Source organism: Ambystoma mexicanum, chromosome 11, assembly GCF_040938575.1.
Source record: "Ambystoma mexicanum isolate Mex_15411 chromosome 11, UKY_AmexF1_1, whole genome shotgun sequence".
NCBI classification, from domain to species: Eukaryota; Metazoa; Chordata; class Amphibia; order Caudata; family Ambystomatidae; genus Ambystoma; species Ambystoma mexicanum.
The window spans coordinates 731,015,636-731,041,861 of record NC_090934.1 but is presented as its reverse complement, the minus strand read 5'-3'; positions in this window follow the sequence as shown (position 1 = coordinate 731,041,861).

Here is a 26,226-nt window from a genome sequence, read left to right as displayed (position 1 = left end):
CTGCAGCATTTAGCATTTCCCATTTGGGGCTCTCGGGCCCCCCGTGGGGAGCCCGAGAGCCCCAAATGGGAAATCAGCTGTAGGCAGAAACACTGCGGCATGTAAACACAACCGTGTTGTGTTTCTGCCTGCCTTGGCTTTCACTTTGGGTCTCCGGTGCTCTCCTGGGGGAGCACCGGAGACCCAAAGTGATAGCCACGCCAGGCAGAAACAGAACGCGGTTGTGTTTGAAAATGCTGCGGTTTTTCTTTCTGAGTTTTTCAGGCTCCTCCGAGCTGGAGGAACCTGAGAAAATTAGAAAGATAAACCGCAGTGTTTTCAAACACAATAACGTTGTATTTATGTTTGCGGTCGCTTCAAAAGCGACCGCAAACATAAATACAACTTTTTTAAAGCTGTGGTTTTATTTCTAATTTTTCCAGGCTCCTCCAGCCCGGAAAACTTTGAAAAAAAAAACGCAGCTAGTGTTTATTTTTATTAAAAAAATAGCACTTACCGAGATGCAGCTGCAGCTTTTCTGCCTGTAGTCTCCGGTCCCCGTCCTCCACGTACAGCACCAATGAAGGAAAAGCCACCCAGTGGTAGCTTTTGTTTACTACAGCTGGCTGGCTTTTCCTTCATTAGTGCCACAAAAGCCAAAGCGAGCACAGCGACGGGCATCCATTTCACAAAATGGATGCCCCCATGTGCTTTCTTTGAGCTTGATTTGCTCAAAATTTTACATAGGGATTTAGGGAAAAAAAATCGCCAATCGTTTTTTTTTAATATTTCCTTTTTGAAATAAAAATGTTGGTTGAACCATCCCTTTAAGTAAGATTTGCCTTTCATTTTTAAAACCGATGTTCTCTTTTTGACTGCTCTATTTGCCTAAAAAACAAACCTCAATCTACCTTCCAAATCTCTCCCAATTCTTCTACTATAGCCCTCCTTTTACTTCTAGATTGTCCCTGTGCTGTGCATCTATCCCCCTGCCCAAAAACCACATTCCAATTCAGTGTTTTTCACACATTCTTAAAAAAAAAAACATTTTTACATTTAAAGCTGAAAAAAGTGTAAATGCAACTTTTCCATGTGTGAATTCGGCTGCACCGTGATTTCAATTTCAACCTCATAGTTGCTAGTGATATAACATCCCTAAAACTGTGATAAAACATATGTGTATCATTATTTAAACACACATATAATTAATTATTTGTCAAAATCTCAGTGTCATTTTAGGCCTTTGCAAAGGGTTTTTGCCTCTGATTTTGTGAGGGAAGGTCGGATTCTGATTCTGTTTGCTGCCTCTTGTTCCTGATTAGCTGCTGTTTCTTTCTATCTACTCAGAATTCAATTGTTGGTGGGATGAGGGAACGGTACAGGGGGAAACCTTAACTTGGGTGCTAGCTATCCTAATTCAAGAAGTGCTTTGGATATGTTCTACTAGAAGGTTAACCAAGTGCATTGCTTCCATTTCCGTTGTCATTGTCACCCCATTGGTGATGGCTGCCCAATAATAAAATGTGTGTGATTTTTGTGAATTTTAAAATAAATAAATATTGTATTTTCACCAACCGGCCTGGTTCATGGTCCATTGTGACCCGGGGTATTTGTAAAAGGGGGTGTGAGATGGGCCGGGTATCGGCTCAATTTGAATTCATTGAAATTAAAGAAAAAGCATTCCTATTGAGCGCCACATCCTAGGATAAGACCAAGTGTCCTGGTCCGGTGTGTGACGCCCGATTGGAATCCCTGCTTGAGTGTTGGAATTTCAAGGGCATAGGAGACCCATAAAATCTGAGGGGGACGGGGGGCACCTTGGGACTTTGCTTTTTTAAAATGTATTTATTGTGTTTTAGCCTTTTCCCAAAATTAAAATAGCAGTACGTATTAAATCACATATATCATCATTGTATAAAACAAGAGAAAAGAAGAAAAGAAAACAGAAGAAAATTAAGAAAAAGAAAAACAGTTCAGAATACAAAATCCTTCAATTTGGCATCTCACTTCAGAAGGCGCAGTTCACGTAAAAATGTTACCACTTCCCAGGTCAAAAGGCTTTCATGGTCTGAGCATATCTCGTCCCAAAAAGATTGGGTGTCCACCCACCATTCCTGGCTTGTCCTGTGTTCTGGTCTTTCCTGCACCGCTCTCTCCCCTGCACACACTGGTCGCCCCATGCTGCAAACCATCCCTATGTTTCATCTGCACTCTGTTCTTGTTCCCATCTATCCCTTCCCTTGCTCCTCTCTTTTTCTGTCTTCTGCACCCTTTCTACCCTTTTTTCACTTTGCAGTCGCACTGTCTGACAGAACTGGGGAGAGCACGCTAAATCCTTGGTCATACAGTTAAGACGGGTCACAGGCTTTGCGTGCCTTCTCTTTCTTCACCTAGAGATTTCCAGCCCAACTTGGGCATAGCTTTCAGTGGAATGGTAGCCTCATGGCGCAGTTAGATTGTTAGGCTACTGACGATGTCTTCTTGATGGGGAGGGCCTTAATTATGATGTAGAACATTGTGTAGAGAAGGTGAGTTGGGAGTGAAAGCCTGTGGAAAACGACCAGTGTGGTGGCACTGTGAGTGTGATTGTATTGAGAAGAGCGTGTGATTACGCAAGCTGCCACATAAAGTCCTTTTAAAGGGGTAGAGAGGAGCCGAGAGGAATGTGTTGCCTTATTCTATGGGCGAGATGATGAGAGCCTTGCTGTCAGGATCTCCTGTGCGTCTTGCGCAGAGGTAGCACAAACTCCTACCTCCGTGTAAGGTCTTGGCACCAGCACTTTAATTATAAACAGGGAACCATCCGCAACCTGCCCAGGAAAGAGGGTTAGGGTTCACTGGATTGCTATTACTGAATATAATTGAGACATAGGAACGCGACACAGGACAGGGAAGCACCAATATGAAGCGTCAGCAGAATAAGTGTCATCCAAATGGGCTCTGCAAGCAATACCCTGATTAGGCCTTTCGTGATTCAATGCACCTGCATAGTGGGCTAGAAGCTGAGAAGGGCTGCACTGTTGCAAAAGTAATTGACAATGTATGAACAACAGAAATTAGTTTAAAGTTCACCTAAGTCACCAAGCAACTCACCAAGCAAAGGTTGGTGTAGAAGGGTAACAAACTACTGTTGCCCCTCAATGCTGACCCTTATCTGACCACAGAGGGTGAAATAATACCCCACTCATGGGAGAGAAGGCCCGGGTGGTTGCTGTTTATACTGGCCAGGACACGGTCACTGTCTCCCTTGTTAGTATTAGCACTGTAGTACTACTGATTGTTGCTGGACATAAGTGTAACACTCAAACTGCACAGCATTTCCTTTATTGTAAAACATTGGGCCTGTTATCCATGTATGTAAGTGGAAATTCCAGGCTGAATGCACCGCTTTATTGATAACTTTTGAGTTACTTAAAATGTGTCCCAAAAAGACTAACTGTAGTACCATGACATTAGCTGGGACACAAATGTGTGGTTCTAGAATATTTTTTGAAATATATTTGATGTATTAGACATTGCATGAAGGTAAGTAACTTAAAAGTTATCATTAAAGTGGTGCATTCAACCAGAAATTTCTATTTACGTCCTTAACTTTATGTGATCACTAAGCATTTTCTACTGTTCATCACCAAAATGCAGAAGTTTTTGTTTTACCCCATTTCACTGCATATTTATGTGGAGGAGACTCTGTGCAGCCTTCCCCCCCATAGCCGCTCACATTTATTATTAACTTTACCCACCGCCCCCCATATATATATAAATGCAGTGAAATAGGGCTGTGGCAACGCGGCATTTTGGGATGCGCAGTGATGGAGTGATACCCTTTATGACACACAGTTTGAGTGCAATGTTCTGGTTTAACGTGTGTGCAGTCTATTTTTGGGACCCCAGCTTAACATTACAATATTTGCTAGTATTTATTTTTGAGTGTGTGGGGGTTAATATTTGTTGGGTGCACATTATTAGGTTGACATTGTTGGATTGGGAAGAAAGATGTTCTTCCCTGACGGCGGTGCAGGGGGAAGAGGGTTGGGGTGGTTTTGTGAAGAAGCTTGTATGCCCGTGTCTCCATGGATAGATGTAACAGTGGTGGCTGTGCATCTGGGAGCAAATACACGCCCCCTTGTAAAGAGATATAAGTTTGGATTCAAATTCAAAACTCACAACGTTCCTAGCGAGAAGCACAGTAATGCTACACCCGGAGACAGTCAAGGACATGGATCTAGCATGGTGCAGCTGATTGCCAGGCAGTGCAATGCTTGTGGGGTCTTGGAAGGGCAGGTCCTGCGCAAAAACATGTTTGTTTTTCTGAACAGTGCGTAAAGGGCAAGACAAAGATAGCATAGGTTTGTTCTTTGGAGGCCGGCAGGGTATAAGAGGTCTGGAATGGCTGCCCCTCAACTTTTGCGCAAACAGCATGGCCCAGACTGACAGCGGTTTTGGGCCTGTGTACCGCCTCATACTTGCCAACCCTACTGATTTAGGCAGTAGGCGGGCTACTGCTTTTTAAGTAGTCCTACTGCCTACAGATTTGAGTGACAGATCATACTGCTTTTTACATTGGCAGGTAATTTACATGACTCTAAGGCAATTAATCTGTCTGTGCGGTGGGTGGATAAGTGATACATTTGAGTGATGGGCTCAGATCAATCCACTGACCTGACAGCTACATGACTCTGCCCTGCACTCTTGCAAGGACAGACCTTATGTTAACCACCAGTGAAGGCAAGTTGCAGAGCGTACCACCATAACACAGCATCTTCCTATCAGACTGAGGAGGGTATCAGTCTCTATGTTGTTCAGTGTTCCACTTCCACTGCTGTCATAAATATGTACTACCCGGGCTGATACTATAGAGGAGTGGCAAACGTTGCCTACCAGCTCTGTGTGATTACCTTCTGTGAAGGAGGGTAATTAAATTTGGTGTTAACTTACCATTCAAAATTATAGATTGTAAACATTTCAACATCTCTCCATGTTGTGCGGTTTGATGGGTTGTGCATTTTAGAATGCTCCAGTGGTGCCAACAATGTATGGTTTGTAATTTCCTGCAATGTCATTGTTATGCTACGTATTATTTTTGAAACTTGAAAAATCCTACATCTGAGACTTGTTGTTCACAGAATGTTGGCAAGTATGTCGCCTGCCCACGGGGGGCCCCCACTGAGGAAGCACTAGCATCTCCTTCAACTTCAATGCGCTGTGCGTGGTAAATGTATAAATACCATATTTATTCAGTTAACATTTGCTGTGTGTTAAATATGACGGTCGCTCATTCGGTTCCTCAAATTAAATCCTCCTCCCCCAACACCTGAGGCCGGCCCGGTCTGCACTGCACCTCCCATGGTGTCATACAGGACATGAGGATGGAGGGGGGCATTTAACAGCTGTGAACGATCTTTTGCTTAGACCCACGGAGTGTGAACGAGCAGCACAGGTTTGTCTGGTGAGAAATCGTGCCGCACAAATCCCCCCATGCACCCCGCTCAGCACCAGCAGCCGTTTATGCAGCTTTAAAGGTGCCAGACAAGAAAGCCGGGGAAGTGTTACAATATATTGTGTGCAAATTAATTAACAAGTGGGACGAATTAAGGGACTTGCAGGCTTTTCCTGAATTCTAAACATTGACTAAACAGGCAGAGTTGCATCGCTGTGGCACCCCTGCACGAAAACACAACTGCCTGGGGCCACTTTGACTTGACTTACCTTACTTAGTAGGCTGAGTAAGTCTGAGGTCTCTCCTCAGGACTCCAGTCTCCATGAGGTCGAGTCGGCGGAGTCACACTTCTCTCACGCTGTCAGTAGTTAGGAGCACGCGTCGCTGCCTGGCTAGTGGCTTCTGAAGCTGAGGCTGCGCACTCGCAGGGGCACGTACAGTATGCCGGCCTGGACATGTGATGCTCCAAATGCGCAGGCGGCAGGTACGAGGAGAGGTGGAGGGGGAACACATGAGCGAGCTGCGCAGCAGGCAGCAGAGTTGAGAATCTTGTTTGTTTACCATTACCAATATCTGGGCCGCGGCGCTACTTATGACTATCTGAACTCAGTGGCATGACACAAAATGTGGGGGCCCCCCTGCGAGTCATGCTGAGGGGGCCCCCCATCTCGGCAACAAATCACGGGTCGTGCCACACTCTGGGCCGTCCTAGATTATCACGTTTGCACAATACACACAAACGTGCTGCTGAAGGGGTATGCCGCATACTGTACTGGGAGAAATATATAAATAGGTGTTTTAATGCAATATATAGCACACTTTCTGAGAGAAATTGGCTAAAAGGTCACAGTGTTTGCAATTGGTTTGTAGGGTAATGCCAATCCAATACATGCAAGTCACCCACAGTGCACAAGAACATGCATGCTTTGCTATTAAAAATTCCATGCCACATTGAAAACATGTTCCACTGGCTGCACAATGTAGACCAGTGTAGACATATAATAACATTACAGTAAAGCATGCCAGGCCACATTTAGACAAACCTAGACTAGTTGCACCAAAATGCCAGTCGAAGCAATAACACTCATCAAGAAGAGAGCACACATTCAAGCCCGTGTCTCTGCGGCCTCCAACAACACAGCCAAACTCTTTAAAATCTGCAAGGAATTGGTCAATCCTGTTGCGGTCTCCACCCCTCCTGTTCCCTCTTAGGCCCTCTGTATGGCTCTGGCCTCTCACGTCTCTGCTAAAACTCAGGACATGCTGTCCTCTATCTCCTCTTCCTCTCTCTGCCCCCCTTTGGCCATCTCTACCCCTCCTCCAGCTTTCTCTTCTTTCGCTCTGACAACACCTGACAAGGTTTCTAGACAAGTCTGATCTATGAAAGAGTTGTTCAGTTGTTCAAACAGGTGCTCCCCTGCTCCTCTAGAACCATCAAGGACCATATTGACACCCTCGCTCTAGCCTTGGCTGATTTCTGAAATCACTCTTTCGCCACTTGAACGTTCCCCTCTCCCGTTAAGCACTCTGTTATGCACCCACTCCTCAAGAAGGTGTATGCCAATCCTACCTGCCCGGCAACCTATTGCCCAATCTCCATCACCCCTTTCCTGGGCAAACTCTTGGAAAAGCTGCCCATCTCCCAGCTTACTCACCACACTGAATCTGTTGGTGGTCTCCATGATCATCAGTCTGGCTTTAGAGCTGCCGGAGGAACGGAAACTGCTCTGCTGAACCCCCTTAAAGATCTGCTCTCTAACCTTGATTCCAGCATTCCTTCTGTCCTAATCCTCCTTGATCTTTCCTCTACTTTCGACACAGTCAACCACGCCATCCTGATCAATCAACTACGTGAGAACCTGGGCATCACGGATCAGGCCCTGGAGTGGCCGACCTCTTTCCTCATGGACTGCCCCTCCAGGTCCAACTTGGTCCCTTTCTATCTGCCACCTCTCTCTCTTCCTGTGGCTTTCCCCAGGGCTCTATCCTCTCACCCAGGTTTTTCAACCTCTACTTGGCCCCATTGACCCACCTGATCTCTACCTTCTCTAACTTTCAGTGTTATGCGGTTGACACTGAGCTTTCCTTCAGGCTCCTCTCCTCTCTAGATCATTCCTGACTGTCTATCCGCGATTCAGGATTGGTGCGCCTCCAACGATCTCTGCCTTAATTCCAGTAAGACAGAGATCATTCTCATTAGGACCCCTTCCCCTGCTTTCCCTCTCTCACTCTGGCCGCCCAACTTGGGCCCTCTTCCTTCACCTTCCTTCGAGGCAAAAAACCTCTCTCTTTCTCTCCTCACATCTCGGACGTCACCAAGAAGTCCCACTACCAGCTGCTCCTCCTCAAAGGGGCTCTTCCCTTTCTCACTTCCCCCAGAAGCTCACTGTCTCCAGAGCCCTGTTTCGCTCTAGGCTGGACTACTGCAACAACCTCTTTCTCAATCTGCCTTCCTCTACTCTCCGCCCTCTGCAACTAATCCAGAACAGGACTGAGAGACTTATCCTTGGCATCAAGCTGAGGGATTGTATCTCTCCAGCCCTGAAATCTCTCCACTGGCTCCCGGTGGCTGCAAGGATCAAGTTCAAGACCCTTTGCATTGTCCACAAGGCTTTCTGGGGCTGAGGTCCACACCAGATCCAACGGTCTCTTCCAAAATACCTTCCTTCTCGGGCCCTTCCCCCAGATACCTCCAACTCTCTAAGCGTTAGACGCTTCTCCAGGCAGAGAGTGGGGGGTAGATCTCTCTCCTTTACAGGTGCCTCCCTCTGGAATGGCCTCCCTGCCCCTCTCAAACTTGAGCGTACCACCTGAAGTTCCGGAAGCAGCTCAAAACTTTCCTCTTCTCCTCTGCTTTCTCTCTCCCTCCCCTGCTGACCTACCTGTCGGCTGTACCGACTGGTTGCTTGGCTACCCTCAGAGTCTCACCTAGTCCAGGCTCTTTCTTGATCAGTCACCCTTGCACTGCCTCCAGGCCTACCACACACAAAGGGGCTGTAACTGTAACCCTACAGTCCCTTGTTCTCCTTGCACCACCCAGAGCCACACTGCCCTGGCTGCATTCACTCAGAGCATTACTGCCCTGTTTTCCCCTCCCCTCTTCCTTGCACTCCCCTCTCATTTTTCATTCTCAAACTTGCACGATCTGAATGACACAATGCCTAGTAAGATTGTTTGTCTTGTTCTCCCTATATCTTCCCTCCCTTGTCTTGTCGTGCCTAGAAACACTTTATCAGAAATGTTCAGTTAAAAAAAGTCATACCTAACTGAGGAATGACTAGACTGGCTGCACCAAAATGCCTCTCTAGGCACTAATAGCACATATCATGCCTGCTTAGCCTGTACATGGACAACCATTATGATTTATCGCACAATCCCGACCCTCACACATCCCCTCTCTCTCCCACTCCTACCCCATCCTCCAAAATCAGCTCATTGGCCCAGAATGACCTTCACGTACCTCTTCCTTGTCACAGAGCTTGTGTATGAGGCTCCTTGTCTCAGAGGTAAGTATTGGGATGAGGAAGAGTGGGACTAGGAGTAATAAAGATTACCAGTAGCTAAGTCAGGCATTACCTCCATGTACCTCTACCTCATCCCAGTGCCTCATCCCAGGACTTGTGTATGAGGCAGACTGCCTCATACACAAGTACTGCCTCATACACAAGTACAGGGACGAGGAAGAATAGGGCTAGGAGTAATGACGATTACCAATAAGTCATCAAGGCATCAAACACAAGTAGTGGCGTAAACACCATTGAGTTGGCTGGGCTTCAGCACCCCCCCCTCTGAAATTTTGGGCTATGTTCACTCAACCTAGCTGACCTTCAGAGCAGTTGCCGGACAGAACAGGACACAGATGTTAAACGGCACCTGGGTTTCGCTGTTAACAATGGCCAAGCAATTACTAACTTAAAGCATTTCACTGTTAGTACCTGACACATTTTTTAGGCAATTGAAATCGTGATGTGGGTTTCGTACTTGCATGTCACGGGAGTGATTGGAAGAGTAGAGAGGTTACAGGAGACCGCTCATTCTCACAGCAGTCCATGAATGGGTGCTTTCCGACTTAAAGGAGATAGTTAACTGCGTGTAACATTGAAGCTGCACTAGAATAGTCTCATTAAAATGCGTAAAGAAGTTAGATGCCCCCACACAAATAAGTTTGCCCCTCCCCACCGCCCGTGAAGTTAGCGCCTCTCCCAACATTCGAAGGATTAGCCCCCGAAATGTAGGTTTTGTTTCACCCCTGAACACAAGCACACACATCATTCACCATAGACACACACCCACACCCAGCCATCCATACATTTAAGTGTGCACTCTGTATCCATACAGGCACACCCAGGCAGCCATCCATACATTTAAGTGTGCACGCTTTCACCATGCAGGCACACCCAAGCAGCCACACGTACATTTAAGTGTGCGCCCTTTCACCATAGAGGCACACGTACCCAGGCACCCACCCATACATTTAAGTGTGCACCCTTTCAACATACACCCACACAGGCAGCCACTGATACATTTAAGTGTGCACCCTTTCACCATGCAGGCAAACTCAGGCAGCCACCCATACATTTAAGTGTGCACCCTTTCATCGTACATGCACACACGCACACCCAGCCACCCATACATTTGTGTGCACCCTTTCACGATGCACTCACACAGGCAAGCACCTACATGTTTAAGTGTACATGCGTTGATAATACACTCAGAGGCGCACACGTTATGGGGTTGACGGGAGCCCTCTTACTACAAAAAGAAATTGTTTTTTTTAAATCACTCTGACTTCATAAAGAAATTATTTCCATTAAGGACCAATCCATAACAGAAATAATTTCTTTATGAAGGAAGAGTGCTTTCAAAAACAAACTATTTTTGAAGTCATAGGGCTCCCCCACCTCATGACATGGAGGCCTCCAACCTGGGGTATTCCATGTCATTGGGTGGGGAGAGCCCTCAGACTTTAAAAAGAAAGTTTCTTTTTGTAGTCATTTTGTCTTCATAAAGAAATTATTTCTGTTACAGAAATAATTTATTTATGAACGCAGAGTGACTACAAAAAGAAACATTTTAAAAAAATGTGAAAAAATATATTTTTCATTTTTTTCTCCATGGGGGGCATCTCCCAGGACATGTGCTAGTGGGGCCCCCTGCACTGCAGGGGTTGCGGGGCCCCTGTTGCGCCAGTGTCTGAACTGCATGCAAACTTCTGAGTCTGAAGTTTGCATGCATCACTGCACAGGGACACGCTGCAGACACACAAACTGGTGCAGCAGAGAAACACACAAGCTGGGGGATAAATGCCATTGTATCCACCCACTTAAAATTGTTGGGGGGGTTGTCCCCCTTATCCCCCTCCATGTCCTACGCCCATGGTTGGAATGGGAAAATAAGAAAGAGATTATGGGAAAAGAGTGCCCCCCTTTTAGAGGAAGTACTGTGGAAGTACTGTGAGGGGCTAAAGAAGTGGAGCACACCACTAAATGTGTAAAGACCCTTGAGAAGAATGTTCGACAGGCTAAACCAGCAGAAGCCTCTAAATAGAATGCTGCAGTGATTACAAATAAGCCTGCAGTCAAACCAAAGACCATCACCAATCCGTCCAAACCATCAAAAGCATCCTCAGAAAGACGTTGCTACTGATTTCAGGCTGACTGTGTCCCTGGTTGACTCTCCAAAGTCAGAACCTATATTAAGAAGGTAAATGAAAACCAAAATCAACCCTAATTTGTCCAGTTAGATTGACCAGGGTAAAATCAGGACAAAGGACACCCCCACAGCTGTCGAAGACAAGAATACCGAACATGAATCTGTCTGTGCGTTAAAAAAAGGAAATGCAGCAGTTTGCACTTTGCACAATTCTAAATAAACCACATTAATTCTTCATACTCATTTTTGTTGTGACGACATCTGATCTATGACTATAGCTTCCACCCGCTACATGAATGCATGCTATCACCCTAAGCAATAATATTTTGCAACAATATCATGACAAAAAATGACTCTGGACCAACTTAGTTCACCAGTTATATTTGCAATAGTAATCATCTTTACAAAGGCAGTTCCACATTCAAGTGGCACCAAAATACATTGGGCCTCATTACACGGATGGCGGTAGGGATATAACGTTACCGGTAATGTATTACCGGTAACGTTAAATCCCCATGTGGATCACGACCCGGCACACCGCTATTAGCGGCACCGCTAATTACGGTGCACTAATAGCGGGCGGGCCACGTGCGCGCGACCCTCCATCCCGTTAATTACGCTATGCCGCTATTAGCACAGCATCACAAGGCCAGTGCACATGCTAAAAGCGGCATGGTAAATCCCCCCAAACCCCTTACCGCCATGGTGCTAATACCGGCATCGCGGACCACCCGTTAAGGGAAATGAGCAGTGTTCCCACCTGCCACAGGTGGACCAAATCAGCACAGGTGGAGGCATTGGAGACTGTGGCAGCTCAAAAGGAGCACACCACACCCCTTCCCACACCCCTTCCCACACCAAGATGGTTCCAATACTGGCAGCATTACATGGCCTGGAGGACCTCATTGCAGCGCAGCTGCTACAACAACAGGCAGCACAAAGGAGACGCAGGAGGAGGAGGAGGAGGAGGAGGGCAAGACAGGCACAGCAAGCACCACAATGGCACCTAATCATACCACAGAGGCACCCACCAATACCCAGGATCAGAGCCAGTCCATTCAACCTGACCCCTGAGCAGATACACACCCTGTACCGTCTGGACAGGGTTACCATCACCAGCATCGTGGACATGATCCACAACGACATTGTGAGCCTCATAGACATCAGAACTGCCATCCCCCCGCTACTGAAGGTGGTGAGTGTGCTCCACTTCCTGGCCACAGGCACCTATCAGCATACAGTGGGACAGATGCATGGCATCTCACAACCAGTATTCTCACGCACGCTGAACCAGGTACTCGATGCACTCCTGAAGCATGCACCTGAACACATATCCATGCCACAGACTGCCCAGGAGATTGCAAACACAAAAGTTGGCTTCTATTCACTGGCAGGCATTCCAAGTTGCATCGGGGCCATCGACTGTACCCATGTGGAATTGGTGGTCCCACATCACAATGAAGTAGTGTACCGAAACAGGAAGCAATTCCACTCTATCAATGTCCAAATGGTATGTGACGCCAACAAGATAATCACACATTGCTGTGCCAGATTCCCAGGATCAACACATGATTCCATGGTTCTACGGAACTCAACTATCCCACGCTACATGGAGCGACACACCGGACAACGTTCGTGGCTACTTGGTGAGTAGCAGGGCAAGCACATGGCAGCGTGATTTGGGGGGGGGGAGAGATACATACTCCAACTGGGTGTGAATGGGGGGGGAGAGATACATACTCCAACTGGGTGTGAATGGGGGTGGGGGGGAGATACATACTCCAACTGGGTGTGAATGGGGGGGGGAGATACATACTCCAACTGGGTGTGAATGGGGGGCAGAGATACATACTGCAACTGGGTGTGAATGGGGGGGGAGAGATACATACTCCAACAGGGTGTGAATGGGGGGGAGAGATACATACTCCAACTGGGTGTGAATGGGGGGGGGGAGAGATACATACTCCAATTGGGTGTTGACTGGCGTCCGTAGGGAAAATGGACGTACAGATGTACGCCAATGTCCTTCAGGGAAGACCACGATGCACTTGAGAAGAACCCACATGCAATTCGAAGGTGCACAACAGGTTGCAAAATATTACACATCCATCCACATTGCACATCATGCCACGCCACATATTACACAAATCAGCGACATGGCGTCAAGACAGTAATACAGAATCAGTGCAGCACAACATCAATCCAGCAACGCGCCCTTGAATGTATGCAAAGGGATCACCCCTAGACATAGCACTGAACCACACACCTATGGCACCACTGAAGTGATGCTTCACAGCATGGCAACATCGGTGTCAGGATGTCAGTACACTAGCAGTGTGGTACCAAATTTGGATGGGCCAGGGACACCTAAGACCTGGCCTCACCCAGGACATGTCAATTACTGTTGGAGGCATTAATGTGGCATTTCTACTTGCAGGGTCGACCTCCCCCTTGCACGTTGCTGTCACACAGACCATCTGCATGTATGCTGTCAATTCAGTACTTGAATCACAATGCAATGTCAATTTGTGTGATGTGAACAGGCCGATCTTGAGGTGAACAGTAACAGGACCCCATTCATTCCCCCATACAGGTGATGCGGGCTATCCCCTGAAGACCTGGCTCCTCACACCTGTACGGAACCCACAGAACAGGCACGAGGAGGAATACAATCGTGCACATACCCGTACCCGCATCGTGATCAAGCAGACTTTTGGACTTTTGAAGTCACGTTTCAGGAGCATTAGCAGGTCTGGTGGTGCTCTCCTGTATGGACATGAGAAGGTGGGCAAGATCACCATGGCATGTGTCATGCTGCACAATATGTGTATCAGACGGAATGTGCCACTGCCCCCTGACGTTGAAATAGAAGCACCTGATGAGGATGATGATGGTGATGAGGACGGAGGTGAAGGGGATGCAGGTGTTGCAAGAAGGGATGGCCAGGAGGGACGTGCTGTGAGACAGCATCTGATCAACCAAATATTCTGAGGAACATGTTTCCGTACTGTCACATGGATATGGGGGGTAATGCACTGGTGTATGTTTTGAAGCACGCAATGGACCCTGTCACCAATAAAGTACACACACACAATGAAGATGTCCAAGCCTGTGTTTTGATCAGAAACCAGTGTATTGAGTGACATAAAGGTGTAGAAGTGCAAGCCCCAAAACATCCCACCACCCTTCCCACCCCCCCACAACAGACCCATAACACCCTTCCCACCACCCCCCACAACAGACCCATAACACCCTTCCCACCACCCCCCACAGCAGACCCATAACACCCTTCCCACCACCCTCCACAACAGACCCATAACACCCTTCCCACCACCCCCCACAACAGACCCATAACACCCTTCCCACCACCCCCCACAACAGTCCCTCATGTGTCTGCCATGTATTCCCTGGACAATGCATACAGAGGAATCTCCATCAACCCCCTATTTTCCATTGCCTTGAAAGGATCTTGAGGGTTGCCAGACGTGCGCCTGGTGGTGCGCGATGAGCGCCGGAGGGGGCTTGTTTGTCTCGACCCGGAAGATGAGGACGGGGCAGACTGGCCTTATTGGGAAAAGTGGCGGTCCATAGTGTCAGCCATGCGGACAAGGACCTCCCTGAGCCTCGCTATCTCATTGCATAGCCTGTCGGTGTTGGCGTCCATCCGCTCAGTGCAGTGCCTCGCCGCCTCGACAATGTTCTCTCTGAGATTGGCAGCCTCCTCAACATGCTGGCCAACCAGCACAGTCAGCTCGTTTTGGTGCTGCAGGATGGTGGTGTGTTGGGGGGCAGTGCTGGGTGACTGTGCACTGGATGCTGTGCCCTCCGATGCATCCACTGCATCAGGTGATGGTAACATGGGGGACATGATTGCAGGGTTGGTGTCCTCAACAGTCCCATCAGACCCAGGGGTCTGGAATGGCACAGGGGCTGGGGTTCCAGGGGGGCTTGGGGTGTGCATCTCCATGTGCTGGCCTAGGGTGTCCTCCGTATCGGATAGGGGGGCAGTGGCGGCTGCCTCACCAGCAGAGCTAGCCGCAGCTGATGGTGGGCCCTCGGTGGCTGGCATTGGTGCCAGTGGGTTCACCTCCGGTGGTGGGGCCGCAGTTGGTGGTGCAGCTACTACTGCCCTGGCAGTGGCACTATGACGATGTTTCCTACCCGTCAGGTGTGCCCTTCCCCCCTTGCCCCTGGATGTTGTTGGGGTATCCTCCGGCTCCTGTGCCCTTGCCCTCTTGCATGTAGCTGGTGCCTTTGATGCATCAGCGGCATCCTCCCCATCTGTATGTGAGCCTGTCAGGGACGAGAAGGGGGATATCATTGGTTGCGATTCAATTTACTTAATGAAGATTACATGAATGATGCAGTTGTGGCCATTGGGACTCAGTGGTCGTGGATGCAGGTGATGTGCCAGTTCAGTGCCTCATCCATGCATGGTTGTGTTTGGGACTTGTCTCTGGTGATGTGTGCATGTGTGTGTTTTTGGGTCTGACACTGACATGGTGAGGGATGGATGCATGTGTGGATGTGTGTCCATGCATGAGAGGAGTCTGTGCTCACATATGGGGGTAACAGTACATTCACACCGCATCCTGTCATGTGTACACTCACCTCCATCTGAAGTGGTAGCCACGCCGATCTCCATGCTGCCCACTCCCTCAATGGATTCAACGGCAATCATGTTTGCGCATGTCTCCTCCCATTCCTTCATCCGGATTGGTGAGCCATCTCCACCGGCACTGGCAATGCGGTGGTTCTCAGCCAGGATGCCCCTCACCCGCTGCCTGAGGTCGTCCCACCTCTTCTTGCATTCGCGCACGGTGCGCGTGCTGGTGCCCACAGCACTGACTTTGAGAGCTACCTCCTCCCAGATGGCTTTTTTCTTCAGCAAAGTTGGCCGGCGCATGTCATTTGCAAAGAATACCTCTGCATGCTCTGCAAGGGTCTGTGTTAACATGACCAATTCCTCATTGGTATATTTTTCCTTGTGCTGCCTGTCACTGGTTTTCTTCAAAGCCTTGGGCATGATGCAGGTGTCCCAGATGAATTTGCACAGCTCCCAACTCAACACAGGTCCAGGGTGTAGAGGATGGCAATGGATTGTGTTTTTAAAGATGGCCGCCATGCTCTTTCCCATTCCTGTGCGATGACGCTATTTCCGGTTCCGCAATTTAACAGTAACCGCTAATAGCGGTGACCGCTAATGGCGCGAGGGCGGAGGTGATATCTGCACTTTCGCGGAAGGCGGTAAATGACTTTTTGGGGACTTTAGCGGCATGGCGGTAGGGTCATTAACGGCATGGCGCTATGCTCGTGTCCACGTACTCGTAATGGTACGCCATATGCGCCCTCTTGCGAGGGCGGACACGTTAATAGCGCCATGCCGCTAATTTGCAGTTTTTAGCGCACAACATGTAATGAGGCCCATTCAGTTTTATATTGTGTTTCTCAATACATAATTAGGTTAGGCTTCAAACAATCTCACTTTGCATTCAATAACGATGGGGGAAAACATCAATAAAGATGGGGGAAAACAGGGGATTGAGATATTAGCAACTGTGCTCCTGTTTTTAATTTGCATTCTGTGCAGTTCCTTTTCCTTATATTAGAGTAAATACTTATATGGACTGACCATAGGGAGATTCACATAGGCAGGTTTTGGATTTTTTTAAAGATTTCTGACTTGCTATATACGTAGCCTTGTATTGATCTCCATGGTGTACATCTGGAGACCAAGTTAGTTGAAGTAACATTCTTGCAAATATATTTTGATTTTTGAATGCCACACTGTCTGTTCCTTGCCCAGAACTGTGGGGTGGACTGCGTCATGGGAATGCAAGATTGGCATGTCACACCTGTGTGTGGAAATAATAAAATACTCTACAATACTGGCAATACAGGGAACAACCTTTGTACTGATCAACTGGATAACAAGAACCAATGTATGTACTGTTAGAGCTTGGGCACTTTTCATCCAGCTACATGAACCTCAAACCAAGAGGAACGTAACCCCTTGTGCGGGTGCGTGAAGGAGACAGTGGAGTAACTTTGGTGAAAATGTTGGGGGGGACAGGGTTGGGGTGGAGGGAGGGCGGATGGTGACTCTTAGGGATCATTTCGGCCACATTTTTCAAAAAAAATTTGGTCGAATGGTAGATTTGACTGAATTCGGTCACCACCATTAGTTCAAAGCCGTAGATACCGAACATGAAGAGCTGGGGTAGCGGGGGTGTCCCCCGCTCGCCATGTTCGGTATTCTTGGGTTCGACAGCTGTGGGGGTGTCCTCTGGTTCCCCAGCATTGGTGGCAGGGGTCCCAACAAAAAAAGAAAGAAAAAGGGACCCTGCAGCATCGGATCCGACCCATGTTAGATGGATGGATCTGAGGCTGCATGGTAGAGGAGAGGCGGCAGTTGGAGAAAAGGTAAGTAGGAGGGATTTATCGGTGTACTGGCGGTTTAGGGGGACATGGGTTCGGTTTTTTGTACCAAGGTAAAAACGTATTTGCAGCGAAAATGACTAGGGTCAATTTTTCTGTGATTTTGTACCTTGGTCAAACAACCTAAAACCTTGAGGGATAACACTAGACTACTCCACCACAAGAGTCCATTGCTGACGCTCTGTCATAACTTTCATAAGACTGGTGGCCTATATATTTAAAATTCAATTGGGCCCCCACACATCTTCAGCATGCCTGCCATATACCCAGTGACACACCATAACATTCACAAACTTAATTCCAATAAAACACACAAACAATGCATTATTTATCATTCATTCAGAGACAAGTCAACACACATATGCTTGCAAACTCTCTCACTCACACACAAATGCACCCAGCACCTCCATTGACATACACTGTGCGCGCACAACATTTATATGTACATATACAATAACACATGGAAACAGTGACGCAACGTCCATTGAGCAGATCAGACTTTATCACCCCCTGATCCCTGAAATTCTGGGCTAAGTTGACTTGACCTACCTAAAAGCGGAATCAGGCATTAAGGGTTAACGGCGGCGTTAACCCTTAACGCCTGAGTTGTAATGAGGCCCTCTGACTGATAAAAATTAAGGTATGTGTTCCTGTGTTCAAATGGCTCCAAGCAGTGGAGTACCAAGCGGGAGAGGCAGGGGGCAAGCTGCCCCCCGTGGCTCTTTTAAGAGCCAGACCGGGAAATTTGTCATTGGGACACCACTCCCGTTCGGCACATCAAAGAGGGCACCTAACGGCAAAGGTGTCCTGCTGGCAGAACAATGTGTACTGAGCAATTCCTGCTCAGCATGCTCATTGTCCTGGCAGCAGAACACCTTACCCATTCCAAATGGTAGAGGTGTCCCGCTGCCAGGACATTGTCCCAAGGAGCTCTGGCCAGCAGAGGGTCCTCACGTTGCTCTGTATCAACAGAGCATTACATTGTGAGCCAATCGGCACTGATGGGAGGGAGGGGGGTATTATTAGCAGGGACTGGTGTCCCTTTAGAAATGTGAATGGAAGGGAGTGATCAGAAGTGAGAAGGGTGCATAATGTTGCATGCTTTATGAAATAATGACTATGACTTTAAAACCCAAGGGGGAATTGTTAGGCTCACATTAATCTACATGATGATATTGTGACTTTGCATGCAGAATCGGGAGAATAATACTAAAGCCATACTCCCATTGCTCAATATATTTCTATGACAATGTATATAGTGTATGGTTAGTTTACTATGAAAGGCTAGTTTATTATGTAATGTGGTTTGCTTCCAAGGCATTGCTGTAAATAATTATTTAAGCATATGAAATGTAAAGCAAAACCTTGATAAATATCGATATCAACTAAACCTGGAGAGATGGGCGTGGTCGCTTAATTTGTACACATCCCAGTTTCACCATTTAACCAAGTGTGTGATCCTGAGCAAATCATTTAATCACATTGTGCCTTATCAGCAGCTCTGCAAGTAACTATGATTCACTTCAAAGCTTATGTTAATGTATCATGGTATTATAATGGAAAAGCCTAATGACTATAGAGTTGCTCCACATATAACAATAGTGCAATTTAGGTATTTTTCACACAAAAATATTTGTCACTTTGCTTATTTATGACAACTTATTCTAAAGTCACTTCCAAGGTGCCTCCAAGTATCAAACACTGATGATGCATCTTGAAAAGTCCTTTCTGCGAATTCACTTCTGTTGGTGCAATCCATATAATATTTAGGAAGTTGCCATTTATTTTGCCTCGGAGGGCTTGGACAGAGCTCTAATAGATGAGTTTCCTGCATCTGGAATAACCCTGCAGTTTCTTTTTTTTTGTTTTGTGTTAAAAGGCCATCTTCCACTAATGTTACCAAAAAAGTAGATTGGGGCAGGGGTGGGCAGTTTGGGCGCGCCAATGAGACCATGTGGAATTCCACACACTGCATTTTGTTGCTCACCCCCCACCCCACCCACTCTTACAATGCTGGATACTCCCCTGCTTAGTTTGGTAAGTGAAGCAGTTTTTGGTGGCCTGTAATCTGAACCATGACACCCATTTATTAATTTGCACCAAACCGCCCTGAAAAAGAACTCAAAATACTTTTTGCCAGTTTGGTGAAGATTATTTTTGGCGGCGGGGGAAAAGTTATACAGGGCACCTAAAAGTGTGATTTTAACAAAAAAATCCCATACGGTTCCTTCTGCGCACCTAGAGTGAAAACTGCTTAACAAAGGTTCACCATGTTTGGAAGGCATATAGCACTCAAATTCATTTCACAGAATTTGCAGAGTACGACAGTTTTGGGTCACAGGTTTTCTCAGCTGGACTCTTTCAACTCTACTTGGGGATGGCATCTTCTGCCAACTTCATTTTGAAATTAGGATGGTGGTGCTTTAGTAGCATCTGAAAAGTGGCAAGACTAATTTTAGAGGCGTTGCAGAGCTGTGGCTTGCCACAGAGAATGCAACATTTGTTATTGTTAGTGTGTCTTCATACCTGGGGCCTTAATGTGTACTGTGAGCCCTGCTCACATTGTCCAAATGTGACACACGCCCTCACTAAGGTCAGCCCGCAACCCAGTCCCCACCAAACATACACAAACACAATTAATTATTTTTAAATATATATATTTATTTTACCTTTTTTTAAGTACTTCTGCTCTGCTTTCAAATGCCGCCCGGGCCATGTCTCATGTTACACTGACCTAACCTCTTTGCACTCACGCACCTCCAGACAGAAGCCAGCAAGCTGAATGAGCTTCCTAGTTCCTGTCTGTGTGTCGCACGAACACAAAGCCGGAAAGCGATTCTCTGCGCCGCGGCCCCTGGATGTGCAGCTGCTAGCGTGGCAGCACAGGGGCCAGGCCCTGCAACACCCAGTTCAACACCCTGGCTACGGACTTTAAGTCAGGGCAGCCAGGGTGAGGGACTGAGCCATGCAGGGCACCCCGACCAGAATGTGTTGCAGCGCGGCTGCCAGGCATCTCAGCATTATGTAATGAGACAGCGCAAGCCTTGCCCTGCACCCCAGCCAGGCTCGTGCTGACAGCTTGTGCTGTCCAATTACGTAATTGATGATTGCGGCCCCCCTGCCCTCCCTCCAAAGGATGGGGTGGACAAAAAGGAATGCCACAGAAGTTGGGGGCGACAAAACCCCCTGTCCCCCCTACAATTACACCCATGGAAGGAGATGAATGGAAAACAGAAATTGGAACGTCGTTCAGATTGTAAGAATGCCAAGTGACACCATTCTGTCTCGTCAACGCACCCTGGATGTGTTCGCCAAAGTGCATATCAATGGTATCTTGATGTGTTCCTTTTTATATACAAAAAGAAAGTCTGATATTTAATTTGGTGTCACCTAACACTCTTCCCATGTCAAGTGGAATCAATTATCACAAAATTTTATTAAGATTCAATACATTTCATAAAAACAATCATAAAAATGATCATAGTACATAAAACATATACATCATGTTAAAACAACACAAGTAGACACACCATGGGTGAGTACTGTTACAATGATTTTTTCAGGATCAATAAATGTGTGTACATATCACACTGTGATTCCTAAACCGCACTACTTTTGGCTTCTTTCCTATTAGTGTATTACACTACAGTATATGTTTTATATACCATGATCATTTCTATGATTGTTTTTATGAAATATATTGAATCTTAATAAAATTTTGTGATAATTGATTCCACTTGACATGGGAAGAGTGTTAGGTGACACCAAATTAAATATCGGACTTTCTTTTTGTATATAAAAAGGATATGCTCACAGAGCAAGAAGTCTATTTATCCCTACCTGTGGCTCAGAACCGTTTTGAGAATAGAGATCTTGATATGTTCCAGCAGGGATCAAGAATACAAACAGCACATGAAGGCAGCCCTGCAATGCCTATGTGAACATCAGTTCTTCATAAATTGAAAAACGTGTAAGTTCTATCATTTCACGATTTGAGTTACTAGGGTTTATGTCATCTCCAGCAGGAGTGCATATGGATCAAAAGAAGATTTAGGCAATCTTGAGCTGTCCAGCCCCTTTGATGTACAGTAAGCATAAGCCTGTTTAGGATTTGCAAATTCCTATCAGCATATTATTCAGATATTCACAGAGCTGGTTATGCTCATAACAATGATATTTTAAAAACTAGAGAACAGTTCACTGGGACCAGGAAGCCAAATGTTAATTTCAAGTGATAAAGAGGGTCTTCATCAATAACCTGTCCTTATCCACCCAGATTCCTCACAACCGTTCGTGGTTTAACGGACACCTCAAGTTACGTTATCTAGACTATATTGTCAGAAAGGGTAATCATCTTAAAAACTTTACACCATTAGCCTATTACTCCAGAAAGTGAAATCCAGCAGAGGAAGACTGTACCATAGCAGACTCGGAATTGCTAGTGATCAAAGTAGCTTCTGAAGAATGACGGCACTAGCTGTTAGGAGTGCATCACGCTGTCACCACATTAACAGACAACAGGAATTATTCTTGAAGGGATCAAAAACCATGAGACCCTGGCAGTTACGGTGGGCAAATGTATTTTGCAGACTTCGATTTTCTAGTTATGTCCGGCCCAGAGCTTCTAAGCAAAAGGCAGATATTTTCTCCAGGTATCCAGACTCAGTGTATCACCATCCATGATTAGAGAACCAAGACCTAACTACTACACACCAGGATTATCAGGGCTAGCGCAGAAGCCCCTGTTTGAAGAAATCACTAAGACATTGCCCGTACAGAAACTGAAGAAAAGGAGTGATGCGCAAAAGAAGTGTACGGTTATGCTTGTATCTGCCCATGCCAATGCTCAAGCACCATGCTATTGAATGGTGCCACGATTCAACCCTGGCTAGCCCTCCAGGTATTTATAAAATGTGGGAGTGAAAAGCTATGGCTGGTGGTTAGAACAATAGAATGAGGTACAGGCCTAGGCGGGAGGCTGTGTGCCACCAACAAGGTGTCCTGTAAGAAGCCGGAAGGTCTTCTATGCCCATTACCAACATCAACCATACCTTGACACACTATAAGTCTACATCTAATAGTGGAGCTACCTCTCATTCAGGGCTATGCAACACTACTGGTAATAGTGGATTTACTAGCTAAATTATTCCTTTTATTCCTGTAACAAGGCCAGTACCCTGGCCTTGTCAGGAAGGGATGACAGCCAATTTCATTCACTGGGTGTAGAAGAGATAAGGGGGAAACCAGAACTAGCTCTAACCCTTGGGGCAGAATTGATTAAACAGACCCCAATTGCTACCCCCTCCCAATGTGCTAGCATGTTAATGTGTAGACACTTATCTCCAGTCCTGCATCTGTAACAGAATGCTTGCCAGTATGTATTGTCCTTTTCAGGGACCACTGGCTATGTGTGAATAGTGTCCACTGAAAGGAGCCAGCAGCAGTGTTCCCCATGCTAAGGGATAACAATAATCCAGACCAAGAAGTCACACTCCCTCAAGAATCTGATCACCACAAGCGGGCAGAGAAGAGAGAGAGCAATGAGGGCCACGGAGGATCCTACTGCAGAGACCTGACGCAGCACAGCTACCCATAAGAGGGAGAGAAAGAGATAGCAAGACGGGGTACATTTGGTGTACAGGACTTAAGCAACTGAGACCGGCAAAGAGTGCCAGAGGGTTTGTGGATGTGACCCCAACCCCATTAAACCACCATGGACATTACTCCCTGATGGCCAGGATTGCTGTGAATGGGATGTTGTCGGGACCTCTTGAGATGGGAAGAGAGACAAGACAGGGTTGTCCCCTTTATCCGTTGCTGTGCTCCCTGGTCATGGAGCCCCTGGAGGCCCTCATTAGGGACAAGCCAATTCACAGGAGCATTCAATTATACTCTCATAAAATGATTTTCTCGCTATATGCTGATGACATAATGCTGTTTATTAAAAATCTGTGTGAGAATCTAAACCTAGTAATAAGACAAGTGACACGATACAGAGAATACTCCGGTCTATGGATCAACCATGTAAAATCGGTGATCTTTCCCCTAACGGTAATACGTCGGTCTTCACAGATAACTTTGGGTTCAAGTGGGAATTGGACAACACAATGTATATGGGAATAGAAATATTGAGGGACCCGGATATGCTCTTTTTGGAAAACTATGGTAGGGCAGTAGATAACTCAAGGGACAGCTGCATAGATGGCAGGCTCTTCCACTCTCGCTACTTGGACAAGTTGCAATGGTTAAAATGGGGGTATGCCGAGATTCCTGAACCTCTTCTTGAATATTCCCCTGAACATCTCAGCTCTCTTTTTCACCCGCCTAAGGGGGATTGTTTTGGAACTTATCTGGGCTGGTAAGAAACCGAGAGTTGGGTGGGATACACTGTCACAACCTTTTGCTAGTGGTGGACTAGCACTCCGAGATTTTGGCAGCAAAGACTTCTTCCCTTTCCTTCTGGTATGACCACACATTCAGATACAAAGGGCAGTGGAGGCACCAGCTCTACTCTGTACAGTGATACCCAATGGGGCTACATAAAAAAACAGGGAATTGTATGTAGTCTCATGTACCTGTGCAGCCTGGCATAAAATAGCGAAGAATTCGGGATGAGTGTTCTGTACTCCCCGCTGATTCTGGCTAGATATGTGACCGGGTGGGAATAACACACGAGAAGGTTTATTTAAGTCTTGCTACTAGCCTTTGTATGGAAACATTTGGGTACTATTTTGCAGAAAGATCCTTCCTGGCCATGGGGGCTTTCAAGGTGAAGGGAGGTATCACCCCACTGGATATTTGTATGTTCTTCCGAATTAGGAACAAATTCAAGGCTCACTTCCCCTCCTTCCATACACAACCACCTAAATTTACACTACTGCAAGACTCTATTAAAGCCCAGGTAGAGTGATGGTTAGTTTCCAGAAAATACAAACGGCTTATGTCTGAGATTCCCAATGGGGGGAGGTCTCCACAAAGAGGTGGCCGGACAGTTTAAACACAGAGATTCCTGAGGAGGACTGGTCTTATATTATGGGTCAAACCAGGAAGGTATCTCTGAATGCCAGATATAAATTGATTCATTTCAATTTTATGCACCAAACGTATTACACCCCAATCAAGCTACATAAATACTACCCGGAGACACCACATGAATATGTACGTTGCAAGAAGAGTCATGCAGACGTTATCCGCCTAGCATCATATTGCCCACCGATATTAGAATTTTGGGAGGGGCTGTGTCCCTCATAATAAAAGAACATGTGCTGTGTGACCTGGTAATGGTGTTGCTGGGACTCACCTGTGCTATCCCAAAACGTGTGCGCAGGTTCTTAGGGCTTCTCCTGGTCGTTGCCCGTAGAAGGGTAGCTAAAGCGCGACGAAAGGGACTCGTGCCGTTGGTAGCCACTTGGCTGGAAGACATCACACATTTTTATGACATGGATATTGAGTTTTTTTGTACAATTCCTCTACACGCACACACCTCCCACCCCCGATACACGGGGTCCTTATTTATAATATTTGCTGTCAATGCCTAGAGAAAATCTCTCCACCGATTGAGACATTGTGTCAGGGTGCGTTTTGTGTCTCCACTTGGGATCACTTTCCTGTAATTATGAAGCTTCCCAATGGCTCATTCTACCTTGACCCACTCAGGTGTTATTGCTGAATGTTGTATGAAATAAATACTTGTATTGAGATAACCAGTGCAGTAGGATACAGGAGACTCTAGCTCTCTGTATCAGGTAAGCAGATTTTAAAAGTACGGAAGTTTTCTCTCATAATGAACACATTAAAGTGCTCCCACCCCAACAACTTTTTTCTGTGTTGCTCATTTTACAGATAAATGCAACAGTCTACCTAAAGACTGTGACCACAAACCCTGTTCAAATTTAAAGCATTGTCTAGTGATGAGTCTCTATCACGAATGCTTCCTAAAAATGTCCTGTTGTTAATAGGGATTGTTGTAGGAATAAGAGTGTGCTCCATTTATAGTATAACATATATTTCTCCAGTTACAGGCAAGAATGTATATGAAGCAGAGTATAATGTGCCTGGTAAACACTTTATGGTGAGTGCTTACAAGACTAATAAATAAGCCAGACATCCAGGAGTCCATATCAATATTTCAACACTGTAGCAACACTGGTTTTGGCATTGTTGGTGGTGAAACAATCTCTCTCTTAATTTGTATGAACAAGACAGAGGATTGTGGCATGCATTTTTTGTCCCTATGGGAGTCAGTAAGTGACTCTAGGTATAAAGACGGATTATATATATATATTGGATCCTGATGAAAGCAAAAGACAAGTAATGAAATACCACTGAAACCGGTCGACCATTGCAACGAGGATGGCTAGTTAATCATTTAGACACCCAGAAAATTATTTTTAAATTGTAACTTTTTTTAATGAGCAGACATGCAGGTGGAAATACATTCTCTTTAACTTCCTGCTGTGCTCACATCCCGGTGTGCACCAGGTTTTTTACACTGTAGTAATCGCCATAGTGGCGCTCAATTGTGTCTGATCTATCTGGGCTTAGATAAGATTTTAGGGTCAGTTTTCTCTCACTATGCTCTCACCCTAGATAAGCGACACACCCCCGGATGCTAGGGTTAAGTACAGCGGAAGGGATAGTTAGTGAATGTTAGAGGGTGAAAACAGCGAGATTGATTCACTAGAATGGTAGAAGTACGATTTGAAACCTGAACATTCTTG